The 27,171-nt window shown below is 38.3% G+C and overlaps 1 long non-coding RNA gene across 1 annotated transcript in view; it reads right to left on the reverse strand.

Moving 5' to 3' along the window:
* Positions 1-503: 503 nt before the first annotated feature.
* The window catches only part of LOC123380906, an 87,282-nt gene continuing 60,614 nt past the window's right edge, over positions 504-27,171 (reverse strand). Inside the window, exons 3-4 of the long non-coding RNA XR_006587298.1 lie at positions 2,226-2,291; positions 504-1,687 (exon numbers count right to left, since the gene is read on the reverse strand). This is a non-coding gene — a long non-coding RNA (uncharacterized LOC123380906). The remainder of the gene's footprint in view (positions 1,688-2,225; positions 2,292-27,171) is intronic.

Raw genomic sequence — 27,171 nt, forward strand, 5'->3', positions numbered from 1 at the left:
TCATCAGGAATGTTTGGTGTTGGTGATGTTAGTGAGGTGTGTGTGACCAACATGGAGATTTACTGAAAGAAAATATATACCTTCCTCATGGGAAGTTGACTTTTTTTCTGGAATTAGAATAGATTCCGTGTTAAGATGACCTGCCTAAAGTGGGCATTACTTTATTATCCGAATGTCATATAGAGGTCACACACTTGCGGTCAACAACACACCTATTCTAAATAAAATAGACCTTCTGTCTGGTGTTTTATGCTGCGTTTTACTTTCCTTACAGATATATATACATTCACATCACATGTATATATACACGTGTGCATATAAATATACACCCATTTATGCATATGTATATATCACATGAAAAGCAAATCAAATACGGGGTTATGAAAATTGCCCCAAAGCTAGCATACTGATTTTGTATGAGTAATTAAGTCCAAATCCAACAGGTGTAATGCAGCAGCCCAATTTTACTCAATAGGAAATACAGAGAAACTATTAAGCCATAATAACCATTTCTATGTGGATTTAAATTTTTATTTATAGCAGGTTGTTTTCTTAAGTAAATTTTATTCAAACTATTATGACAAAAAAAACAAAACACTGTTTCTAAAACACCAAATTGTGGCATCATGTTTGACCAGAAATACATTGGGGGGTTGGAGTGAGCCTCATTGTTACATCCTTTTACAGGGAATTAAGATCAGTTAACATTCCTGTGTTGAAAATCTACTGTGTTAAGACGTGAAAACCTTCCCTAAGTTGCAAGCAGGTGTTCTAACTAGAGTCACTATGTACTTGTCCATCTGTATGAAGCCTTGATTCTATTACCAGGTGTGTACCCAATGGCCAGGGTGTTTTTGGGAACAGTATTGGTTCTATGTCTGACTCTGGCAGGAGAAGTTTAATGCATTAGGTTGAAGTTTTCTGAGAGATTTGGAAACAATGTAGCCATATGACCATCCTTGGCTGTGATTTACCCTTGAACTGGGTTGTGGGGTGTACCAAAATGACCACACAACATCTGGGATCTGAGAGCAGGTAGCTCCATGTCATACTTTATGGACTTAACGGCACCCTGAAATAAAGAGGTGCCCACAGATAGAGGAAGGAAATCTCTAGTGCATCTGGAGTTAATATTTATCTATCCTAATGATCAATCTGGTTTGAAAAACTTTCCTATTGCACTCCCCAAAGATTAACTATTTTTTTAAAAGAGCTACTGAAAACATTTGACTCCTTTATTTTTTATATTGTCATTTTCCTGGGGTTGAATTTTGATTGGAGTCCCAAGGGCCACAGTATATATTTACATGTGATTAAATTTGTAATGGGGTGATCATTAACTGTACCCACACAAAGATGTCAGAATGTGGCAGGTATTGCCCCCAGTGAATTACTTCTACCACCTTTCAAGGTATTTAACTAACGTAATTAACTAGTGACAGATCCAATTTTCCTCTGGTAAAGTAAAGTTATATAGCTCAATATCAGTGGGCTGAATAAATGTCCATTTCAATGGCAGAAGGAAACTCTCTTGTTAAAAACTAAGCTTGTAAGATGCCACCCACAATTTTTATATTTCCTGATAGTTCTTGGCACTTTGTGTCTTCTTCTCTGACTCTTCTTTTTCTTCCTCTTCTTCCTCTTTGTCTTCCTGCTCCTCTTTCCCCCATCTCCTCCTTCTACTTCTCTACCACACGGATAAGATGTAAATATACATCATATACTAGATACAACATATACTAGGCTAAGCTGTTTATGAGCATTATCTAATTTACTTTTCAGACAAATTTCTATGAAGTAGGGACTCTCACCATAACCATTACACATATAAAAATTAAAGATATCTGCAAATTTCAGAACACTAAAAAGTTTGCAAATTATCTTTCTAAACCTAGAGCCTGAGTCTTTAACCATTATGCTTTGCCACCTCTCATCTCAAAGCATGTCTGAACTCTTTGATGCAGAGGTCTTGATACATGCAGAAGTGATTAATAAGCTTCGTGTTTTATAGTAGCGTTAATGTATAGAGAATAAGACTGTCTTATTAATGCACAGAAGAAATTTTCTTAACTAAAAGTAACAAATCAGTGTCAACATAGGAAGGAAAATCCTGATGTATTTGCTATTATTGTTAATAAATATTTTAGTGCATTTTAAAATTGCTAATTACATGAAGTGTTTTGGGGGTAGGGGGAGACCAAAATTACCAAGGAATTAAAACTCACCTAGCAAGGACTGGAACTTCTGCTTCTGACCTTGATTCCATAGCTGGAAATAGACTCTCCCTCCTACTGTTAACAGTGAGAAAGCAGAACAAAATATGGGAAATAAATGTTTTCAGATACTGATCCACTGGCAGTATAAGACTATGGTCTCTGATAGCAGGGAAACTAATAATGTCAGTCCTACAATTATCCTGGTGAGGAATATTCTGCAAATCACTGTCTGAGGGGTCAAAAGTAACCCAGTAGAACTTGACAGATAATGGGGTGACTGGGTGGTCAGTCCATTAAGCGTCCAACTCTTGGTATTGACTTAGGTCATGATCTCATGGTTTCTGGGATCAAGCCCCACTGTTATCACAGAACCAAGTTGGGATTCTCTTTTTCTTCCTCTCTCTCCACCCCTCCCCCACTCTCACTCATTCTCTCTCTCTCAAAATAAATAAACATTAAAAAAAGAGAATTTTGCAGATATAGTGAGTTGAACTCTGAGATAGAGTTTAGAATTCAGGACAGTAGAGGCAAGTAGAATTTGAGTTGCTGAATGCTAGAGATTTCTTCCTAGGGAAAGAATACCAGAAATTGACACTTGAGTCCCTCAACTTTTGGATTAAATACTAAGAAACCTCATGTGAAAATCCATAGTGCTAGGCAAAAGATTATCAAACAGCTGCAAGCTGAACATTCCTAACTTTCACACAGGGCTGGAAGGAGTTGAGGTTCCAACTAGTCAGAGTGAGGAATCATTGCTAAACATCTAGCACATTCAAGAGAAGCCCAAGTAATGTTTGTAATGTCAAATAAAGGCTACTCTATCCTAATACAACTAAAACATTAATCTTGAGAGTATGAAATGGTTCCACAAGTAATTTAATTGCATTTTAGATCAAAGTCCAATGACCTATAAACCTGGGTAGAAAATAAAATCAAACACAAACTTCAGAAAACTCACAACATATGCAACCAATCAAAAATGAGTAAACATAAGAAGAAATTTAAAATGTCACCCATAACAAAGAGTAAAATCAATCATTAGAAACCTACTAATAATGAGAGACAGGCTTGGATATGCAGAGAAATGTTTTACCATATCTGTTATAAATATAATCAAAGAATTAAAGACAAAGTATAAATAGAATTTGAGGAAATGGGTAATTTAAAAGGTAATCTTACAGAATTTCTAGAATTGAAATATACCATATCTTAAAATTAAAAAAAAAAAAACAATAACATTCCCAGATTAGACAGACACAGCAGAAAAAAAAAGAACAATGTACCTGACCTCATAGTTATAGAAACTATCCAAATTGAAGCAGTCAGGAAATATACATGACCAAAAATAAGCAAAGAATCTGTGACAATAGCACATTTTTCATATATGTATAATTGGAGTCCAAGAAGGAGAGGAGAGATGTGTGGGGTTAGACACAAAAAAGAAAGGAGGAGAAAGAGAAGGGGAAGAGGAGGATGAGGAGGAACAGGAAGGAAGGAAGAAGAAGAAAAGAAGGAGAAGAAAAGGAAGAAAGGATAGAAGGGCCAATTTAAAATTAATTAAAACACCATTAATCTACATAACCAAGATATTAAAATAACTTGAACCAAGAAAATCATCATAAGGAGGTCATATCATAATAAGATTAAAAAAATAAAGATGAAAACTTAAAAGAAGTCTGAGGGGAAATTAAAACATTATTCACAGGGGAATGAAGATTAAAATTGCACCTGGGTAAAGTCAGGGAGAGTGGCAGAAAAAGGACTTCTGAAAGTTCTTTCCTCCCTGAAGTAATGGGCACAATGGAAAAAATTGTGAAAATCAATATTTTCAGAGCTCTGGGAATTAAGCCAATGCCTATAACTATCTGAGTGGTATTTATTAGAGAGAAAGAACTTTGGTAATAATAATGAACTTTATTGCATTTAACTTGCCCTATTACCATCTCTCTCTCTTTGCCTCTGCTGTAGCCTTGAGAATCAGCATCCCCACAATCCAGGAGGTCAGCAGCACTGGGTGGGGCAGAATGGGACTGGAGCTTCTCCTAAGCACCATTCCCAAAGAACTGCTATTTGATCTGGCTAGAAGTTCCCTATCAAACCTAACTCGTTTGTCTTTATTGGACCTGGCTCGGAGTTAAAACCACATGAACATACTTTCTCCCAGGGGTGTTTGTAAAAGAAAAAAAAAGTATCAATTGTTTAATATCAAATAGGCTTGATATGATAAGAAAGGGGTACAGTGGGGCTCCTGAGTGGCTCAGTCAGTTAAGTGTCCAACTCTTGCTTTCAGCTCAGGTCATGGTCTCACAGTTTGTGGGTTTGAGCACTGTGTCAGGCTCCACACTCGCAGTGCAGAGCCTGCTTGGGATTCTCTCTGTACCTTTCTCTCTCTGCTCCTTCCCCACTCATTCTCTCTCTCTCTCTCTCTCTCTCTCTCTCTCTCTCTCTCTCTCCCCCTGTCTTTCTCTCTCTCTCTCTCAAAATAAATGGATAAACTTAAAAAAAAAGAAATGGGGCACAAAATAAGCATTCACCAAAGAATAAAAATAATACAATAAAAGAAAATGCTGGTGGGATAGATGACTAGATGTTCACAGGGGGCTGTGAAAATCTCAGACACATTTTGGGGGACTTAAAAGGCTATACACATACACGGGGATTTTTCATGCCCAGGGCTGAGCACATGTGCAGGAAAAGACCTCAAAAGTCCCTACCCTCTCACCTCTGGCTGACCTTGAGACTCTAATCAAGAAATTAAGACTCAGGCAGAGGTATAAACTTCCTGCCTAAGCATCAGAGATATGCACTAACACACATAAAGAACCCATAAGCAAAGTCTAGCAGGGTTAATTGCAGTCTTCACTACTCTACTTTCCATAATGTACAGAACAACTAGATGGAAGATCAATAAGGAAAAACAAAACCGGGACCACAGTATAGACTAACTAGACCTAACAGACATGTATCTATATAACATTCTACCCAACAACAGCAGGATTCTTCAAAATAATCCATATGTCAGGTCATTTAAAAATTCAATAATTTGAAATTCAATAAATTCAATAATCTGAAATCATACAAAGTATGTTAACCAACCACAATGAAATCTAATTTGGAATCAGTAACAAAAGGGAATTTGGGAAATTCACAAACATGGGAAAATCATACAATGCACTCCTAAGTAACCAATGACTCGAAAAATGAGAACAATCAGAAAATATTTTGATATAAATGAAAGTGAAGACACAACATCCCAAAACTTATTGGATGCAGCAAAACCAGATACAGAAGAGCAAACTGAACTTAAAGCAAGGCAAAGGGAGGCAGTAATAAAGATTCAAGTGAGAATGAGGGGAATAGAGAATAGAAACACATACAGAAAATTTGTTAAACTGAAAGGTTGCTTTTGGAAAAGATCAACAACTCTACATGGTAGGTCTATTTGAACCTTCATTTCGTAGATGCAGAAAACAAAATCCTGAAAAGATCTACAGTTTGACCAAGGTCTTTTTGGAGAGTGTCAGAGTCAGAATCTGAACAAAGGTGGTCTGACCGCCAAACTACACAGTACCTCCTGTGACTGAGCCAAGTAACCGTGGCCATGGATTTCAGGGACGCAATGCTAAGATCAGAGATACTGGAAAGGCATGATGTCAGTAAGAGTAAATGAAGATCTACACAACTGTTCTGAGGATGGAAAGAAATTATACTCAATGGGAGGCAGGAACCATGCTTTCAACAGTCTCCCTCCTGCCTGTCCCATAAACTTGTGTTGACCGATTGGCTTCATAAATCACAAGCTGGCACCCTCCCATTGAGATTGATTTCTTTATCTTTAAATCTGTGGCTCAGGAATATCTGTTCTTAGGAAGAGAATTCCTTCCTAGTTCCATATTCAGTTACCCTGTAAGGTATCTTCTTTATAAAGAAAATGGATTCTTCTACCCCTGAGCTGACTAGCTAAATTAGATTCTTCATTATATAAAAGAGCTACAAGTTGTGCAATAACTTATGCTGAAGAATTTATCCCACTAAGGCCCCCCCTGCCCCACACAAAATATAATGTTCTGGCCTTTTCACAAACTTTGGGGAGGAGGGCTTCCTCTGTTTGTAGAGGCTGGGGGGCATGTCCAGATCTGCCCAAGAATAACTATTCCTGCTGTGAGCATTCTGTTTGCATTATGACTTCATTTGGTACAGCAATATAATATATACATACCAATTTTCAGTTTCTCTAGGAACATTATTTGGTGCCCAAGCTTAGTGTAACTGTCAAAAGTGTTCATGACTCAGGAATCAAGTTACAGTTTCCTGCTAAGAGTACTCAAATCATAAAACTAAAGGCAAATAGGACTGGCTTTTTTTTTTTTTGCACACATTTTTCACTCATATCCACTACCACTTCTCGCTTTCATTGAAAAAAAATGTTTTTCTGTTTATGTTATGGCAGAGTTTATCAGGAAATGAAGGTGATAACAAATCCATTTCCTGATGATTGGAAAGCTCCATACAGGTAGTTAATATTCCTGGTAAGTGCCTCAGGTTATTTAGGTTGGACAAAAATAAACTAATAGGCTGTTTAGGATAGAGGGCTATCATTTAAGAAAAACAGTCCTTACAGCCAAGGCCGTGACCTTTATAAGGTTGCTGTGGATGGTTATATAAGGTTTTTTTTTTTTTTTTTACACTGCACAAAAACAACAGGTTAAGGGGTGGGTAAGTGGAGACTATAAGATATTCTGTGCTCCTTTGATGAGTCCTATACTTACAGGGCAAGCAGAGGGAATATCTTTATTTTAATTTGCACAATGGTGCTGTAAGGACAAGAATAGGCTGAACGTTGCATCTCCAAATCAGTTGTTAATTTGTCGTCTTCATCCATATGTGCTGCCACAAGGAAATACCACGGATTGGGTCACTTATAAACAACTGAAATATATTTCTGACAGTTATGGAGGCTAGAAGCACAAGATCAAGGTGCCAGCATGGTAGGTAGAGGGCCCTCTTCTGGGTTGAAGATTTGTATATCTTCTCTTGGCAGAAGGGGCAAAGGAGAGATGTGGGGCATCTTTTATAAAGCCATTAATTCCCTTCACAAGGGCTCTACCCTTATGGCTTCATCCTGTCTCTCAGGCTCCACTTCCTAAAACCATCCTGGCAGGTTAAGATTTCAACATGAATTTTGGGGAGGGGTGCAGAATAAATATTCAGAACATAGCATTTGTTAAAGAAGAAGTATCTTTTTACTTGCAAGTACTAAAAAGGTACGGTAAGGACAAGATTGTGGTTGGGCTTTAAATAGAACCATCAACATACTCAAGATGATCTCTCTCTCTCTCTCTCTCTCTCTCTCTCTCTCTCTCTCTCACACACACACACACACACACACACACACACGTGCATGCATGCACACTCATTTGTCTCTGTGTGTCAACCTCATTCTTCTCTCCTACCACAGAGCAGCTGTTTACACCTGGTTAAACATGAAAGTGATAATAGCTTCCAAGTTTCACATCTTACAGATGCAAATAGAGAAAGTGATCTAATGATCTCCCTTGTTCCAAGATCAAAAATCTTGTCTAGGAGACTCATTTGTTAAACTTAGTTCAAGGTCTATTCCTGAGCCAATCAAATATGACCAGAAGGTATATACAGATATTTTCTAGGGGGAAAAAAGTCTCTAGAAACTATACAGATTGAGCTAGGGAGGAGTATTCCAAGAAGTAGATTGCTATTCTAATAAATATTAAATATCAGACACAGCAATAAGATCCAATGAGACTGCCTAAAATGGGAGAAGCCCAAATCATTGACATTCATGAATTTACCTTCATTTAAAGCAAAGGATAAAAAAGAGTAGCCTACTATACTAACTCTCCCAAAGGCATCAATAGTTCAGCCCTGAAGTCACTTTGAAATCTTAATCTCAAATCTCTCTTCTCACATTTTATTCTATTTATATCCTAGTCACACACAGCTCTCACCCTCAGGCTCAATTCATGCCTCACCTCCCTCATGAAGCTTCCCCTCATGTATTATATCCTATCTTCTCTATATTCCCATGAACCCTGACAACGGGATTCACAAATTGCTTTCCTTAATCATATACTGTCTCTGTTGCTCATTAACTATTTTGGGCTATCATTCATCTCCCCAAAAGAACTATAAGCTCCATAAATCTTGTATAATGACTATTATTGGTACACTAACAACTAAAATTACCTTTATTCTGCCTCTTACAGCAAATAGCACTGTGCTGAGTGTACTCTTGGTAAACATATGAATAGGAACAAATTTGGGGAAGATAACATTAACACTAATTGTGCAAAGCACATTGAAGATCCTCAAAGTAAGCAGAACAGATGAGTGGCAGGGGCATAGTCTCTTTCTTGAGACATAAATGGGCTAATAAATACTGAATAATATGTTAAGGGATAAACTCAAACACCCAGTATTTGGAAAATGCTTAAACTTGGAATGAGGAATCAGAATTCTATTTTGCCTTTTCCTTATTTATGGAGTGTCTCAGAAGCAAAGGTAGTTAATAAAATTTACAGAGAAAAATAATTTATTTTCTAGAAAAATGGAGTTTCTGCATTAACACAAAATCCCAAGCGTAAGGCTTGTCAACTCAGACCATGAAAATGGCTGGCATACAAGCTCACTAATTTGGCTAACAGAAATGACCAACAATGGAATTGGGTAAAACCTTGCTTTCAAAGTGTACTTTAAAGCCACAACAAATAAAATCTGAATTAACTAAGTTAATATTCAAGGGAGAGACCTTTGTTAATGAACTAAGGGTGAACACATGCCATTTGTGAATTCTCTGTTACAATATAATTTATGCTTTAAGAGTAATTCAAAGAGACTTGTATTTGGAAAGTAAATTTTCTCTTCCATAGTTGTTTACATTATTGTTTGTTGAATTCACTTATTGAATATTTTCCCACATAGTGTATATTGCACTTGTTAAAAAATTCATTCACATTCATTCATGATCCCATCTGTACAAAAAAACAAAAAACAAAAACAAAAACAAAACAACAACAAAAGAAAACACAACAACAACAACACCAAAAACATGACCATGACTCCCTTTCAGAAGAAAACAATGTAAGGTTTAAAATGCTTCCAGATTTGCCTCAGCTTGCAGTGTAAATACGGAACACAGCGGGAGCAGAAATCCATACGTGAGATGTCTTTCTAATATCTCTAATGAACTAACTACTGGCCTGAACAGCAACACTTCCAAGTCAGTAAGATTTGAAAAAAGTAAGATTTTACTATATTTGAGTTTTTAAAGGGAAAAATATAAGCTGATGTGCCCAGAGGTGAAACAATCACCCAGACAAAAGATACCTCATCTCCTCCAGATTAATGCCATAGATGTTAGGTGCAATGTTTACTAGATGTCTGCACAGAAAAGACACCTGATTTGGGCTGAGCTTGGCTGCAATTACAAGCTATTTTTTGTATCATTTACCTGGTTTACTTGAAAATGCATATAGATAATAGACACATATTGTCTGTCTCTCTCCTTTCTGAAATGATAGAATCACACACTTGTAACCAAATGGATAAACGGGTGAAGTTTGGGGCTTACACTGCAGAATCCTCCCTCCTTACCCTTTCATGTACACCACGTTTGCAGAGGGATGTTTATGGAAGAAATTGGATTCACTGTTTGCATACAGAAATATATTTAGCTGGTGGCTGTAAGCGTAGGTCCAATTAACTCTTTTAACAATATGGGTGAAATGAGGTTATTGGATTATGTTTGTAGCCAATTATAATTGTTTTGGTTGAATACTCCCTCTTGTAACCTTATTTACAGTTAAGAAAACAGCGTTGAAAAATATTTCTTAGCATGGAAGAAAAAAGCCTAGGGAAAAATTGAAAGAATAATTTCTTTTCTCTAGATCATGAAACATGACCTCTTATTTATGTTTGGGCACAAAGGAAAGCCTACTTTTTCAGAAGTAAAAATAAAAATGCCAGACATGAAACATTTTGAATACATGTCATTATCTTCATTATCATCATTATCTCTATCTCATCATAAAAAGGAATGTCATAGATGGGAAACAGTGCGATTCAAAGCGAGGAACACAAGACTGGGACCAAGTCGACCTCAGTTCTAATGTTAGCCCTGCAGCTAGTGAGCCACAACCTCTCTGAATTTAATGCCCTTCATCTAGAAAGTACAAATAATAAGACTGTTATCACAATGATCAAATGAGGAAATGTTCATGATGTGCTTTAAAAACCAAAAATCATAAGGCATTGGTTGTGAAAAAGTATTGAATAATAGGTATTTCCTCTAAAGTTATTTTAAACTATGGTGCCAGGAGATTTTATTCCATGTATTAAAATTATCCTGGGGCACCTGGGTGGCTCAGTCAGTTAAGCTCAGTCAGTTGAGCATCCTACTTCGTTCGGCTCAGGTCATGATCTCACAGTTCATGAGTTCGAGCCCCACATCGGGCTGTGTGCTGACAGCTCAGAGCCTGGAGCCTGTTTCTGCTTTGGATTCTGTGTCTCCCTCTCTCTCTGCCCCTCCTCTTCTCATATTCTCTCTCTGTCTCTCTGTCTCTGTCTCTGTCTCTCTCTCTCTCTCAAGAAATAAATAAACACTAAAGAAAAATGTAAAAATTATCCCTATGGTAATACTAAGACAATTTTTGTCAACTCATCACCCTCTTTCCTTACCTATTGCAAATATCTTGTGAATGGGATTTCCTAAAGGCATGAGAAAGTCCATGCTACTTGATTGGAAAAGCAAAATCACTGGAATGAATGAATCACCATGAGAAGAATAAGTGACTCTTTAAAAAACTAGAATCACATGTCCAAGACCTGGCAAGTAAGTGACTAGTAATCTCAGAATCTGTTAAAAAATGTAGGTTTCATTATTTTACGGGTATGATGAGGTCAACACATCAGGAGACAATTGCACTTAACAAATAATTTGTTATTCAGAGTTCCCCAAAAGAAGGGGCATGCCACACCTCCTGGGGCCACAGGGGAACCAATGGGGTCAGTGCAGAGGCAGAGGGATCACTCTTGGGAATGAATACAGTCTGTAGGACTAGTCCCCAACCCAGCTCTCCCACTGAGAAACCCAGGTTAGAAACTACAGATTATTCAGTGGCACCTGGATTTCCAGCCCTGCATCGGGCTCCGTGCTGACAGCTCAGAGCCTCCATGCTGACAGCTCTGTCCCTTCCCCACTTGCACTCCCTCCCCCCACCTCTCTCTCTCTCTCTCTCTCTCTCTCTCTCTCTCTCTCTCTCTCTCTCTCTCCCTCTTTCTCTCTTAACATTAAATAAACATTAAAAAAAAGTAAAGATTATTCAGAGCAAACCCATAGCTACTATTAGGGGAAACTTCAAGGAGAAGTTATACTGGCAGTGAGGCAATAACATCTTTTATTTAAATACAGAAAACACGGATAAGTCTTTTCCATAGAGCAGGTTAAGTCTACGTATCCATGTTTGCATGTATGTATTGCCCTGTAAGTAGAAATGGTGGTTACATGGCATTTGACAAGAACTGATTTACCTGTAATTTATCTCTATTAATCATATAGGATATATTAATAAGAATCAGGATAGCTAAGTATCTGGCTCTTACAGTTTCATGAGGGATATTTATAAAAGGACTATTTCAGAAAGTATGTAGTTCTATATATGTGCATCACTTCACAACCTGCCATAGTTCCCGGAGGGAGTGGCCCAATTTACCTTGTCACACATCCATAGTCTCATAGCTAATAAGAGGCTAAGTGAATATTTAAACCTCAGCAGTCTGTTTACAGGATCTGTGCAGGGAATCTCCAGTCCACACTGTATTGTTCCATCTGATCTTCATATCAACCCAATTATTCTCTCTGGTATTTGGGTGTTGTATGATTTATCATACAAATGGGGACATTTCTGAGAGCAAAACTGAGCAGTATTAAAAACTATGTTGGAAAAACAACCATAAAAAGGGCTGCCTTATTTGAACAAGGACTAAGTTCTCCTGATTATTACTGATGTGCAATCTGAGGCCTGGAGATGCCTGGTTCATTGGTGCCAGAGCCGGGACCAACCAGGTTTCCATGGTCCTCATAAGGGCCACCCCACCTCACTTCTATGGTGTCCTGCCTCCCCTTTCCCAGCTGACACTGGTATTCACAAAACACAAACCCAAACTGCCATAAGGAGAAAGCTAATCTACACCTTCAATTAAATAGTTGATGAAGAAGTGAGGCCAAGAAGGTAAAGGGATGAGGACAGATTTCTTGACTTAAGAAAAGGAAACAGCCTGTTGCAAAGACACGAATCTCCTTTTGGCTCTAGGTCACTGTTCACATTCAGTCCTGTATTTGTAGTATCTACTCCTGACACCATATTCCTAGGAATAGACAAATCAGACAACTGACCATGACATTGCTGGTGTCCTCTCTGTTAACTCTGGTGCTTGGCAGGTGACCTAGCAGAAGAAATGCACCATGTCACATCTCAGTGCTTGTCGCTTGGAGGGAACTGAGGATTTGAACATTCAGAAGGACCACTCATCTCTGTGCATGGGACAGTGGTAAAATGGCACGGGTCTGTGGCCAACATCTTGTGACATTCACAGAGTCTCTGACACGGAAGAACAGGGTGATAAGAACGTTACATCTCCAACATCAGTGGAAAAGACTGTGCTTTGTCACTTGTGTGTGCCAATGTGGCACTGTTGGCAGGCCAAAGGATCTGGGAATTGTCTTTAAGATCAAAATGTCAAGGTCTACTTCTTAATACCAGTATAATCATTAATAGAATGGATTTAGAAATAGTGTAACCTGGATTTGTAGCCTCACTTTGACACTTACTAGTGGTGTGACCATCAATGACTTATTTAAAATTTCAAATCCTCATCAAAAAAATGGGGATAATGACTATTCATATTTCATAGGACTATTTGAGGATTAAGTGGTATAAAGCATGCAAAGTACCTCAAATAGAACTTTGGTTATTTTTATTAATACTTTTTAAGTTCAGTATAAAATTTAGGTGAACCCAGGGAACATTTTTTAGGAGCTGAATAAAACAACAATATACATTTTTTTAGTCTTAAGGAAGAGGATGTTTTAGTTTTTTTTTTCAATGGTTTAGAGAGGGTATCAATCTTTTCTGACATTCTGTCAGACTTAATTGTCAGAGCATGCACATAACAAAGGCATGGAAATCAAGGGAGAACAATGTCTGTCTCTCTCACAAACACAGACACACAAACAGACACACAATGTTTTTTTCAGAAAGATTTTACAGGAATTTGGAGACATATCTTTTTACCCTTAAAATACATCAAAGTATATTCTTAAAACAAGAACATTCTATCACATAACCAAAGTACAACTGGCCCAATAATGATATGTAATGTTATATAATAATATTATGCAACCTATAGTCTGTATTCAAATGTCTCCAATTTCTGGAATAGTTATCTTTATAACTTTATTAATACGTTTGCTTCCTGGTCTAGTATATAAGTCAGGATCACAAACAGCATTTAGTGGCATGGCTCTTTAGTCTCATTTATTCTGTAAAATTCTTCAATCTATTCTCATCTTCCATGAACTTGACATTTTTTTGATTAGTCTAGTTCTTTTGTAGAATATCCATGAATTTGTGCTTGTCTGATGCTTCACTCATAAATAGATTTGTATTATGCATTTTTGGCAATAAAACTATATTGACAAAGCCTCAGGTGGGTCTCTCTTGGTCTGTATCACGTGGCCCTGTTGCCCTGCAGCCACACCTCTCCCATCCCTCTCTCTAAACTCTGCACTCCTGCCATATTGAGCTATGCTTCTCACCATATCAGAATCTCTGTGTCATATGCCTCTGCCTAGAATACTTTCCTCTGCCTGCCCCTTTGTCGTCTCTCATTCTCCATCATTCTTCTTTCTGATCTAAGCTCCAAGGTCTCTCCTTCCCCAGAGAACATCTCCTTAGACAAGGTTACATTCCCACCCCCACCCCTCTTTCCCTATGGCACTTATGTCTTTTGTAATTGTGTGTCTATGTCCACTTTGGGTCTGTGAGCTCCCTGAGGAGACGGGGTACTGTGTCACACAACCTTCTATCCCCCCATTTAGGCTATTGCTCAAGATACAGAAGGCACAATGGATATGTGTTACATAAATAAGTTATACTTTTACTCCTTTATTGCTTCTGTAATTTCTGATTGACTGGGGTGCTTCACACTGTCTATCACATGGAGCTATTCCGTTTAATAGGTGTTAACAGAAAATAAATTACTATCGATGTAGTTGTTACTTATAAGACTGGACCTTAATCCCAGCACCATGCTAACAGGGTTTAAGGACAGCCAACTGTAGGAAAAAATTCCAAGAAGTAAACCAATTATTGCCATATGCTTTGTCTAATATTGTATCTGTTTTTTCTGCCTTAGATTTTAAGGACATCTATATCTTTGAGGCACAATGGTTGCTTGCCCACAAATTATTGGTTAAGCTAATAGTTTGGTTAAAAATGCAAGCAAAACTAGGGTCAGAGAGGTGATGAACTTACATAAAGTAAAACAAAAAGAATAAAAGAAAGAAAAGAATAAATTTTAAAAGTTAAAAGATTGAGCTCATTCAACAGCCTAAACACATTACTGCAGCTTGCATATATTTATGATCAATAATTTATTCAATGATATGGCAGAATTCAACTAAATTATCTTGTAGAGACAACCAACTAGCCCACCCCAGAGACAATCCTCTCCTCAGGAAGAGGTTCTGCAACAAGGTAGACACTGGATGCTCCTTTGTTTCACCTGGATCCAGAATCTTCCCGTCTGCCTGCTCCTCAAGCTCTGAGGGGAATTTTAGATTGATGTCAGTGATTTCATTAAGCTTCCTTGGACATGTCAACATAGAAATTGTCCTTGAAAACACAGCTCCACATGCTGTGGAGAATTTGCTGAGGAACGCCTTTCTATATATAAATATAACACAGCTCTGGTGCTGTGAATGTAGCATCTGTTAGCTGCTTCCCATTGGGTGGACCGCTGATCATGGGGCCAGGGGAAGAGACTATGGTGTGGCAGAGTGTAGGAAATAAAAAAGAAAAATACTACTGTTCAGTGTAGACCTCTGTGCAGATCAAGAGGCAGCTAGACCATGAAGTCCAATAGGAACTAGGGGTCCATGCCAGATGCTTAGGATTGAGCACAGAACAGGGTTTCTACATTTAATAATGTTAAGTTGAATTAATTAATTCCCTGTCTTGGTTTTGACTCTATAAGAGAGAGGTACTGGCCCTGAAAAAAACTGTCATGTGTAGATACCTGGTAATGTCTTACTACCTGCTCTTTAGCTTGTGGAATACCAACTTTAACCAAAGTACTGTTTAATGTCACCATATTACCGAGGTGGCCATTTTATTGTCAGTGATAAAGCTGAAAATCTCTCAACAAATCACATTACTTTGGGGTTGACAATTGTATTATACAAAAATCCTCTAAAAGCCTTGGTGGTCCAATCGATGCTGACAAACCAAAACAGGAATAACCTGAGTAGTCTGTGGGCACTCAGGGAAGTGACAGTCTCATCACGAGACAGTTACTGCAGGAAGAGAAAAAAAAATCAAAGCAGAGGCCAAAGCTGCCATTTCGCTTGTGCAAAATGAACTTTTATTGCTCTGAATATAAAAAGTGATTCTAATGGTTGCCTTTTTTAAAAAGCAGTAATTTAAGCTCTCAGAGAAGAAGGAACTTATGTATAAACTGAAGCTGTACCAACTTTAAACCACGTTATGAACGCATGAAGGAAAATTAGAATGGAGGTTAAATCTATGTGTATCCTGGATTGCATCTTTTCCATTGACCCACAGCAATTCCAAGGACAATGTTTTGATTCAGTCCTAGTCCCTCACAGAGGTAACCTAGTTGGGGAGTAGGGGATGTCTACCTGAAAATGTGACATTTAAATTTGTATTTAGAAGATGAACACAAGGTAGCTTAGAAAAAAAAAGGGGAATGAGAAGAGAAAGAGAAAGAGAGAGATGGGGGAGGGAGGGAGGGAGGGAAGGAGGGAGGGAGAGAGAGAGAGAGAGAGAGAGAAAGAGAAAGGAAATGGGGGATGAGCCCAGGCTCAGGGAACTGAATGTTCTTTGGCTGTATTGAGTAAAACCAAAGACCAAAGGGTGAACTGTGGGAACTCCTTGTTCCATTAAAGTGGCCATAGGGAAAACTGACCTCTTCATAGCCTTCTCCACACAAGGAAAACTCCCTACAAACTCCTTTGGCTTCCAGTGTGTTCAACTTACACTACTTGTGGAAGATTCATTTCTCTAATTCCCCTTTGCATGCTGGCTGGAACTTCCTCTCACTTTCTTCCCATTGATTGTGACCACTCTTAATGCTAAGTACTTACTTAGTCCCTTGATGTCTTTCTCTTTCTCTCCCCACTAATTCCGCCACAAGTGCCCATCAATGTTTGCATCTTCCTGAGATTCATCCCATGATTTCCCATTGCCTCATTATTTAATATTTAGGGTGAGCTTATGATTTATCAGCAAAAGTAGGAAACATGAGAGTACATGACTACTACTATTATTCCAAGGAAACAGATGTAAGCCATTATTGTCTCTGGGAAAACTTAAATGTATGGTCACCCCCCTTTCATTGAAAAGACACATATACACAGGTATACATGCGCACACACACATATAAATGTAGCAGCTTTTTACTATGATCTCTGGACTTTTCATTAACCATTTAATATACGGTTGACTTGAGCCTCAATCTAAAATGTCATGTCCTAGAGACTAGAGACCCTGTATTATGTCTTTCATTTTCCAATCACTGCTTAACCCTCTGTTAGCAGGTATACAGCAGGTACATAATGAACACCTAGAATGTGATTTTAAAACAAAATAAATGATTCATGGCTGATTACTATACAATAGTCATTCTTGACCTTAATTGCTCATTGGAATAACCTGATAAATCACATACACACACACACACACACACACACACACACACACACACACACACATGCCTCAGTCCCATCTCCAAAAGTCAGGTATTCTGATTTAATTTGTCATGGGTTTGGCTTGGGTGTCAGGGCTTTTAAACACTGCCAGGTGATTCTGATGTCCAGCCAACATTGTAGACAAGTCCCAGGGAGGTCATTTGTCAAGCACTGTGGTGATGAAAACACATACTTTGTGAATGAAGAGGCCAGGAAAGAACAGCCCTACAGAATCATAGAATACTAGACCTAGAAACCATGTCAGGATTGAAGCATTATTATTAAGCACTCAGACTTTAAGCCAGATTGATTCAGATTCAAGTTACCTAAATAGGATAGATTCTGCTGGACCCAATAACAAGGAAACAGTAATCTGATTTACTTCTCATAGAAAACATTAAAAGGTATTAAATTAGCATAGATTGCCTCCAGCTATTTTAATTTAAAATATGCTCGCTTGTGGTCAGGCATAAATCCAAAATTGCTCTGGAAACATGATCATCAAATTCCTATACTTCTAGTAAATCACTCCATTCCCCCTGTGGAGGTATGACTTTCATCCAGATGACAGAACAAGGCAGTGTAGGAAGATGGTTTCTTTCATTGTCTGCCAATTGTGGAGACTGTAAAGCAAACAACAGAGGTTGAAGTTCTTGTTTATTGCTTAAATCCAAATCCCTTGATGTTCAACTTACTGATCTGATTCTTGCTCTTCCCTCTAATGGTACCCTGACATCTCTTCCCCATATATATTCCAGTCATTCAGAATTGCTATACTGTGCTTCTTTTTGCTTCTGCCAATGAGATCTTACTTAATTGTATCCTAATCATCCTTGACTTAAGAAGACAGGTGTATCAATGAAAATATGTTTCCCTTCATATTGTCATTTTTGTTGTCCACATCTCTTTACCCCATAGAATGTGAGACTTGCAAGGGCAAAGAGCATGATTAATGTTCCTTTATATAGCTCCAAGGATGAGCAGAGAACTGGTCTCTAGTAAGTTCTCAAAAGGGTTGAACCAGTGAAAGAAAGAAAACATATTGATTATACAATGTTAATGGTCAGCAAAACACAAAATTGGATCATTCCCATCTATGAGAAAAATGTCTCCTTGTTGATGATGAAAAGGAAAAGATCCCATACAGAAATAGAAAAAAAAAGTTGATACTTTTGTTATTTGATATTTTTACTTTTTCCCTTTGGGAAGAAAGCAAAAACTTGCAGCAAAATGGCTCGCTCATCATGCAAAAAGGCTGTTCTGCCTGAGTAAAGAAAATAAGTTTGCTTAATACAGGAGCTTGAAGCCCTCCTGCTATTACAACAGAAGTAGTAGCATGTTGTTTCCACTGAGAGGGGACAGGAAGGAAGTCATGACTTAGAATCCATTGGTCTCAATATCTATTGGCTGTATAGGCCATGGAAAAATTTTGGATATGCCTGAACCCCTATTTTCTCATTTTTAAATCAGTTATAATAACATCTGCTTTATTTGCCTAAGTTGTAAGTGAAGTGACCAGAGTAGTTCAACACATAGGGCAGAAGAATACTTTAGTTTCCTACTCTTCTAAGTCATTCTGGTGCAGGATGTTGATAATGGGGAAGGCTATGCATGTGCGGGGATGGGGGGTGCACTATATGGGATATCTCTGAAATTTCGCCTCAATTTTGGATGACCCTAGAATTTCTCTAAAAATAAATCCTTAAACTCCTAATTTTTTTAAAGTGGATTCCAAAGTATAACACTTGAAACTTTGCCACTCAGAATGATTTTCTGTAAATGCTGTCTGAGTCACTGGGGTGGATCTGTAGTCAATCTACCAATCATTTCAGTATCTATCAACATACTAAGGTAACTCACCTATGAATCAAGCTCAAAACTTTTTGTTGTTGTTGGCTGGTCTCTGTTAGCAGAGAATAAGGTAACTAAAGCAAAAATGGCAGATGGCATTGCTATCTAGGAAAGCTGATTGATCAGCTTACTTGTGCCTTACTCCTGCCTGACCTTGGATACACCATTTCTATGTAATTGTATCCAAGTTTATAAACTGCTGAGTCTGAGAGAAATGAATTCATGATGAACATTTATGGTCACATAGTCATGTGATATCATGGCCTGACTCAAGAAACATAGGAAATCTATATTCTGCTTCTTTAATGGATTTGCCCTTAAAATCTATATGACATTGTTGCCCATTATAGATACATCTAATACCAACATGTGTGATGGGTCATATGGTAGAACTTGAACCACATCCTGAATTTGATTCAGAGCCTTTATACAGTGCAGGGTCCACTCAAAGCAGGTAGTCTTTTATGCTACTGGGCAAATGCTTTGAAATAATATAAAGTGTAAACTACACTACCCTACAACATGAAGAAGATAATCAAGCTGTGCTTCTTTCTTAGTGGTGGGAGGTGCAAGAGAAGCAACAATTTGTGCTTTATTTTCAAGCAGATACTCTGTTATGTCAAGCACATGTGATCCCTAAAAACGCCACTTTTGTGCCTGGCCCCCAAACTCTTACAGAATTTACCTCCCACCTTAAAGTGTATATGACTACCCAAAGCTCCAACATATTTGCGATTTCCTGCTCATCTGGTCTGATTTACCTAATGTTATTAAACTAGTAGAACAACATAATGTTCTGTAGACTCTCCAGAGTGTGAAGATCATTTGAGACTATATTATACCAAAGGATAGTAGAATAAATATAGCCCGAAAGCATAAATATAAATGTATACTGTTGTGTACCCTCCATGAAGGCAAAATATTTTTGATAATTCTTGGTAGGGATGGGAAGAATACATTTTCCAGATCAATGACCTCATAATATATAACTGAGGTTTTGTCAATCTGCTCTAGCAAAGATACCTCATCTGGCAGAGCATCTGCATATAGATTTATTACTTCATGGATTTTTGTGATAATTTGCTGCCATCTTCCCATATCTATGTTTTTTGGTGGAGCCATTAAACATGGTTACAATCTGGGCCATATTCCTGGCATCCTTTACGTCTTCAGGTATGCCACTAATCTTTGCCTCCTAATTCAGGTTCAGAGTCAGGGCTAGAGTACGTGATCTTGAAAGTGCAAGTTTTCTTAAATGTTGTGCCTTAGGTGCCTCACTTATTCCACCCTAGTCCTGGCCTTCCTTGGGATACATTATTGTTTTTAATTTAAAATCTTAGTCTTTGTGGCTTTTATCACTTTGGTAGTTCTTACCCCAAAGGCCAAGGAACTGGTGGAAGCTCCTACCAACAACCACATATGCTTACTCCAACTACACATTTGAGGACCAAGGGAATGATCCCTGGGAATACTCATATCCTACTTTAAGAGGGGCACAATAATGACATGTCTGATTCCTGAGATTTAATGTCAAAGTGGATCATGCATCTAATATTCTTCAAAATGCCATAGTATTCCCATTTCTCAAGTGAAAAGTTATCTATTTGTAGTCTTGACTCTCTTTGAGAATGAGGGACTACGTTATTGTATATACTTGTGGAATTATATGATCCTTCGTCCTGAGAACACAACCTATTCACCAATGTATTAGTTCAGTTCCATAACATTGAGCAAATGTGGGCCAAGAATTATGATTTTATTATTAGGGTATCTTACATTTGCCCCTTGATTGTTCTTGATTTCTTTGGATTGAACAGATTAAGCAACACTCTTGTTTCCAGCCTAACATTCTTGCCCTTAGAAATACTATGTTTTATTAATTTTTTCCATAGCTCTCTATGAGTTAGGCTTCCCTGGCTGTCATTCTGCCTGTATAACTCATTATCGGTTTTGTGCCCACCTATCTAATGTTTTAGGATGGCAACCTGGCCCCTGTGATTTTAGCATCCCACCATTTCACTGTTATTAGGCAGGTCAATTTTATAACAGCATCTCCCACCGTAGCCTCAACCTACAGAGGACAGTCAATGTGAACTTACAAGTGATGCTGGGGCTCCTCTCACCAGGGCATATCTTATCTCTTTGAAACACAAAGCCCTCTAGTCCTGTCACAGAACAAATCCAGCTAGTTTGTAAATAGCCTTCCATAGTATACACACTCTAGTATTTTCATGCCTCTGAACCTTTTAATCCCTTTTTCCAATATCTACCTCAGTGGCCCTGACATTTCTACATCAGTTTATTATGAGCCATCACATTATTAAAGGCTTCAGGAGCTACCCTAGCAGCATATCAGCACTGTCTCCCAGAGTCTTGCTAGAGGGTTAAGTCCTGTATCTTGGGATAGATCATTTTCTTCAGCAACATATTTCTTGCCCAACTATGTGTTTCTGTCCCGAGATGAAGCATCCTCAGGATCCAGTCCTACATATAATTTCCTGGCTTCTGTTAGTTGGAGCTGGCTTGGTTCTATGGGTCCAGCAGCTCCATGAAGTAGAGTACTTCCCAACTTTTGTAATTTAGACTCCCCTGACTTGCGTGTGCTGTGATTAACCCTGCATACTGGTCTTGGGACAGGATGGGTTATAAGGGTTGATTCTCAAAGGAGATTTAATCTTATAAGGCAGAAGACTGTTCTTTGTCTTCAAATGATGGGGAACACTGGGTTTTAACAAGGAAGAGTGTTCTACTTCTGAAGCTTGGGGACTTATGAGGATTCAAGATTTACGAGTTTACCTAATTGAGGCAATAACCAGACCTTTATTTCCCTATGTCAATCTGCCATTTGATGGAGGGGTGCTGTGGAGAGGGGTGTAAACATGGGTAAAGCAGTTCCCTTTGGCCAAGAGAATTTTCTGGGGAGAAATAACACAGCTGAGATCTATCACGAGCAACATTCCCTGAAGCCAGGTTAGTGAATGCCTGAGTCCTAAAGGGGAAACTTCAGTGACACACCACAATACACAACACAGACTGCCTTACGTTTTCTGTCCTGGACTCTCAGGGCATCTCATGCTTGGTAGAGGATAGCAAGAATGTGGGAGACAGGGGCAGGAAATAGCCAAAAGTGGTTAATTCTCAAACAGTTCTGGAATATTGCTTGTTCTACGTATGGCACCGCAAAAGGGAAAATAGAATGCCATGCATTATATTGAGCCTTAGAATCCCAGAAAACTAGATTTGAATTCCCTGTCAGCTATCTTGGGCAAGTCAATTTATCTCTAGGTCCTAGATTCTCCCTCTATGGAGGATGGTTTTGTAGTAATACCTCTCTTGAAGGATTGGGAAAATTTTCCTAGGGCCAGAGGTCTGAAAAATCTCCATTTCAACATCCCTTGCTGCTTTGGCAAGAGGAACTTAACTGGATTTCCCTCCTATTCCTACCAACAAGTAGTCAATGTCTCAAGAGTGTGGGTGGGTTTGGATAGGACCATCTACTCTTTCTCAAACGAGTATATTAAAGAGCTATTTAGAAGGTTCGCCTTGAGTAGGAGTACATGCATTCTGTGCTGGTGGAACATGGGTTTTTCTCTACATGAAGCTACTTGCCTGGAAAGCTTCGTGCCACAATTCCAGATTCATTATCTGTATGCTCAGCTGACCAGCCCTGGCCATCCAAAGCCTCAGGCCGGACTCAGAAAAAAAATGAATAAAAGAGTACCTGCATATATGCACTTTTCCATGTGCCGAATGCTCTCTGTAAAGGCTTCCAAAACTTTCATAATCCAAAACACGCAGATATGTGTTACAATTTCAGAATCACTAAAGAGGGGATTCAGTTATGAGGAACAATGAAAGCTGAAGAGGACTGACTTGATTTTGGATCCTACCAGGTGTTCAAAGAAAGCCAACTGTTTTCTGAGTAGATCACACCTGTTTAATTAGCAATAATAAGAGCCTTTAGATGATCACAGAGAAATTAAATAGCTAAAGATAAATGACCTAAGAGGGCTAACAATTTAATCCTAACTGAAGAACAAACAGAATGCAATCTAAAAATATAATCACAAGTAGAATTGTAGGTTAATGACCTTGTACTTTATAATTTAATGGAGCACACATAGTACCAGGATGAAAGTAATGGATTATAGAAAATAAATACATATACTGGCATTTTATGAATAAATTATTCTAACACAAATTGCAATTAAATTGCTTTGTTTTAATATGATTTAGTAATTAAGCCACAAGTGGCTTACTGCCTGGTTATTGCCTGAACAGGCATCAAACAAAGTATTGGACTCAGCTAAAATATATTTGTGGAATATCCCCAAACTTTTTCTTTCGTTAGGGTGCAAGTTGCTAGGAATATTAATTACATGCAAAAGAATTTTTTTCCTTTTCCTCCCCACTTAGGATATATATCTTTATAGGAAAAGCGTTATTATAATAAGTAGCTAGACCTGAGCCCTCTTTTATGCAAGAAATGCTGTCAATGCTGACTCAGTCCTCTCTCCAAGAGGGGCTTGTTTCTAGTTCATTCAATTTTACCTACCCACTGTCCTAACTATATGTTAACCTATCCTGGTTTCTGTGTCCCTCTTCTGTTAACCTGTCCCTCTTCTGTGTCCCTCTTCTATGTCTCTGTGTGTAGCTCTATAGCATTGACATATCACATTCCAGTCATCAGTCTATGGATATGCTTGTGCAGGTTTCTGTGGTGTGGATCATGACACACTGTGTGTTCAATAAATATTAATCACTTAAGGGAGGGAGGGAGGGAGGAAGGAAGGAAGGGAGAGAGAAAGAGGGAGGGAAGAAAGAAGAAAAGGAGGGAGGGAGAACAAAAGAAAGGTGATATGTCCTGTAGGTCAGTCAACTCACTGCCTGTCCATTTGTATTGTTATTCATTTTAAGAAACAGTGTCTGAGTTACAGAGATCTATAAGAGTTAAAAGAGAAACGCTCCCCCCACCACCCAGAGAGAGACAGACAGAGAGACATCCTACTGTCCCTGCCCTTCACAGTGTCACATTTACCTGCCCCACCCACCCACCCAAGTTAAAGAGCACCTTTATTTCAGAGAATAACATGAACATGGAAACCCAATACACAAATAGGACCCCCTAGCCTTGAAAATTTTGGGGCCAGGGCCCCTCTGCCCTATAAGAAGTGTTTGAGGTATTCAGATAAAGTACCATCTACCCATGGGCAAATGGCTTGGTGAGCAAAGGACAACCCTGCACAAATTAGAAAAAGGAACAGCACTGAGCAGAGCCAGTTTAGAGTGAGTAGTGTGGCTATGGTGCACCTGCACATCGTCACGCCCATTAACCCCCTCCCGAGAAACATCTGTGCAGTGCATAAACTTAATAACACTGTACAGAATAGCACTTACTTCACAGAAAAGCTTAAAAAGAAACTGTTCTAGGAGGGCCTGGGTGGCTCAGTAGGTTAAGCAGACAACTCTTGCTTTCAGCCCAGGTCATGATGCCACAGATGTGAGATGGAGCCCCGCATTAGGCTCTGTGCTGGCAGCATGGAGCCTGCTTGGGCTTCTCTCTCTCTCCTTCTCTCTCCGCCCCTCCTCCCTGCCCATGCTCTCTCTTTCTCTAAAAATAAATAAATAAACATTTAAAAAACTGTTCTACAAATTTTCAAAGATTTATATCATTTTACATGCTTACAAATATTGTTTATAAGATACGCATACTCAAATTTGATGTAACTCACATTAAAGAGTAAGAAAAGGAAGTTGTTGCAAACACTGTGTAAAACAGTTTATAAAAATAATTATATTATTAGTAGTAATTTTAACCCAGTAATTCTAGGAGTAAAAACTAATGAAATGTTTTCTCTAACCTTCAAAAAGCCTTTATACATAGAAATGTTCAGTGTAGTCTATGGTCAAATTGGAAGTGATAAGATGTTTATCAATAAACCCATTGGGATATAATTAAACTGTTACTTATTTTACTATATATGTTCAGAATAACATTGGGAAATGATGATATTATAAGTCTTATTTAGCTATAAAATTGTATTTATCCAACTTATTTTTAAATGTGTTAAAATATAATAGCAAAACCAGTATTATATTATTTTTTTCTTATTTTCAGGTTTCTACAATTTTTCTGCAATTGTATTTATTATTTGCCTGATTACAAATATTAGAAATCCCAAGGAATTTCATGCTAAATATACATTTGTCACACAACTACTCTGTCCCTGGCATTATGCTAGATTCTCAAAAGATTACAGGGGAAAAGATAACGTTTCTTGCCTTTAAAAAACTCATAATTTAGTGTCTTACAAAAAACCTTAATTTAAAAAAAAGTTGCATGTAGGATATTCTAGGAGGTGAGTAGAGTCAAAGGAATCATAAATCCCCACAGAAGGGATGTTTGTTTGCTCAGGGCCTTAAAGGAAGTGCTTCTTGTCCCTATCTCCCTCCTGGTAAGGTCAGTTGGGCCTCTCTGAGGGTTTCCTACTTTGACATAAGTAAATGAAGGGATTTCTGATGTAAAATAAGATCTAATGAAAATAAAAATCCTCTCTCTGCTTGAAGAACAAACAAACAGAATACAGACAAAAAGGAGAAAATAATTGTGAAGAGACTAGGCTGGGGGAGGGAGATTTGGCAAAGGAAACAGAGTTTATGATTTATAGGAAAAGATACCACTTTACACTCTGGGGGAAAATAAGCTTACTGGTATCAAATTAAGTAGGTGCTTCATTTATTTATGATTATGACAAATAACCTCAGAAATAGGAGGATTAGACCAACTTATAACCATTCATTTTGGACCAGGGCAGCCACCATGTTTATGTAGGGCACAAAGAAGGAGCCTGCCCCAGGAGAACAGCAGAGAATACCTCCTCTCCAGCGGCAGGTCCCCCCAAGGAGAAGAAAAGGAGTTAAACTAAGTATCCCAGTTTGTTCTTTGCAACTTTACAAACTTTACCATAAGACATAACATTCTACATCCCCTGTGGTAGAGGGAGTAAATGGTAGAGGGAGTAAACTCAACGAAAGAGTTCAGAAATTACCCTAATCTAGCTCTTATCACAGGGAAAGAAATATCATCCATTATCAATGCAAACAAATTACCAGTGAAGCTTGTTTAAAATGCGAATTTGTAAGCTATACCCACAGAGATCTCGTTCATGATGCTAGGATATAGCTCACAGCTTTGTATTTTTAACATTCACCTCCCTCACTAACCCTGAGGCATCTATTAGCATTGACTTTTGGACCACACTTTTAGAAACCATAAACCACCTCATGTCACCTATTTATGTGTTTTGTTTTGTTTTGTTTTTTAAGGAAGACCTAATAAGATAATGGAAGTAAAATATGCAATTACCTAGCTATTTATTATAACTAGTGTTATTATTAGTTCATTGAATTCTGATGCTGCTTACATTCTGGTCCACAGAGTAATTATGGTTTTGATGAAAATTCTCTTGCCTTCATTTGGTTCAAAGGATATTTAAATCACAATACACAAAGTGTTCCATGACCACTCAAGTGAACTGAAAGCATTTCTTTAATTTCTGAAATATCAGTTACTAGAAACACTCATCAAAACTCCACAGCTGATACTTCTCCAAGAGTTCTTCACTGAGCCTAAATAACATAAGAGCCCTTTCAACCCTGGCATTCAAATAATCCTGATCCCTGGAGTAGCAAGTAGAATTCTAAGATTCCTGACACCTGGCATGCACACAGGTCCCAGAAATCTACTTAGACACTAAGGTAGGTAATGACACAGAGGGCTTTGATGGATGTAACTATGGCCCTCAATCTGCTGGCCTTGAGATAGGGAGATTATCTAAGTAAGCCAGACAAATCACATGAGTGCCTTAAATATGAGTCTAGAGGTCAGAGGGAAAAAAAAGGGGGGGGGGAAGGTAAAAATTTTTAAAAAATGTGAGAGGGATTTAACCTGAGAAACTCTCCTGCTGGTTTTGAAGATGGAGACAGCCATGTGTCAGGAATATGGGTGGCTTCGAGGAACTAGGAGCGGCATCCTGCTGGCAAGCCAACAAGGAAACATGAACTCAGTTCTACAGCTGCAAA

This window comes from Felis catus, chromosome D2, assembly GCF_018350175.1.
Source record: "Felis catus isolate Fca126 chromosome D2, F.catus_Fca126_mat1.0, whole genome shotgun sequence".
Lineage (NCBI taxonomy): Eukaryota > Metazoa > Chordata > Mammalia > Carnivora > Felidae > Felis > Felis catus.